The following is a 1,475-nucleotide window of genomic DNA, read 5'->3' on the forward strand; positions in this document are numbered from 1 at the left end:
CTCCATACTGTTTTCCGGAGTGGCTGTATCTTGTGTTGTTAAATTTACCCATTTTGACAGGTGTAAGTTGATATCTCATTGTTGTTTTGATTTCTGTTTCCCTGATGATGAGTGATGTTGAGCATCTTTTTATGTGTCTGTTGGCTATCTGTATGTCTTCTTTGGAAAAATGTCTATTCATGTCTTCTATCCTTTTTTAAATTGGATTATTTGTTTTTTGGTTGTAGAGTTTTATAAGTTCTTTATATATTTTGGATAGTAATCCTTTATCAGATATGTCATTTCAGATATCTGTTCCCATTCTGTATGTTGCCTTTTAGTTTTGTTGTTTGTTTCCTTTGCTGTGTAGAAGAAGCTTTTTATTTTGATGAAGTCCCTATAGTTTATATTTGCTTTTGTTTCCCTTGCCTCAGGAGACATATCTAGGAATGAGTTGCCATGGCCGATGTCAAAGAGGCTACTGCCTGTGATCTCCACTAGGATTTTTATGATTTTAGGTCTCACATTTATGTCTTTAATCTACTTTTAGTTTATTTTTATGTATTGTGTAAGAAAGTGGTCTAGATTCATTGTTTTACATGATGTTGTCCAGTTTTCCCAAAACCATTTGTTGAAGAGACTATTTTTTTTCCATTGGATATTCTTCCCTGCTTTCTTAAAGATTAATTGACCATATATTTGTGTGTTTATTTCTGGGTTTTCTATTCTGTTCTATTGATCTATGTGTCCTTTTTTTGTACCAGTACCATACTTTTTTTTTTTAAAGATTTTATTTATTTTTCAACAGAAGGAGAGAGACAGCGAGAGAGGGAACAAAAGCAGGGGGAGTGGGAGAGGGAGAAGCAGGCTTCCCGCTGAGCAGGGAGCCCGATGTGGGACTTGATCCCAGGACCCTGGGATCATGACCTGAGCCGAAGGCAGATGCTTAACAACTGAGCCACCCAGGCGCCCGCCAGTACCATACTGTTTTGATCACTACAGCTTTGTAATATAAGTTGCAGTCCGGTATTGTGATGCCACCAGCTTTGCTTTTGTTTTTCAAGGTTGCTTTGGTTATTTGGGGTCTTTTGTTTCCATATGAATTTTGGGATCGTTTCTTCTAGCTCTGTGAAAAATGCGGGTGATAATTTGATGGGGATTACATTAATTGTGTAGATTGCTTTGGCTAGTGTAGATATTTTAACAGTATTTGTTCTTCTGATCCATGAGCATGGAATATCTTTCCATTTGTTTGTGTCATCTTCAGTTTCTTGCATTAGTGCTTTATAGTTTTCAGAGTACAGGTCTTTCACCTGTTTGGTTAGATTTATTCCTAGGTATCCTAGGTATCTTACTGTTGTTTGTACAGTTGTAAATGGGGTTGATTCCTTAATTTCTCTTCCTGCTTCTTCTTATTTCTCTTTCTTTCTTTCTTTCTTTCTTTCTTTCTCTTTCTTTCTTTCTTTCTTTCTTTCTTTCTTTCTTTCTTTCTTTCT

This window comes from Neomonachus schauinslandi, chromosome 9 (genome assembly GCF_002201575.2).
Source record: "Neomonachus schauinslandi chromosome 9, ASM220157v2, whole genome shotgun sequence".
Taxonomy (NCBI): domain Eukaryota; kingdom Metazoa; phylum Chordata; class Mammalia; order Carnivora; family Phocidae; genus Neomonachus; species Neomonachus schauinslandi.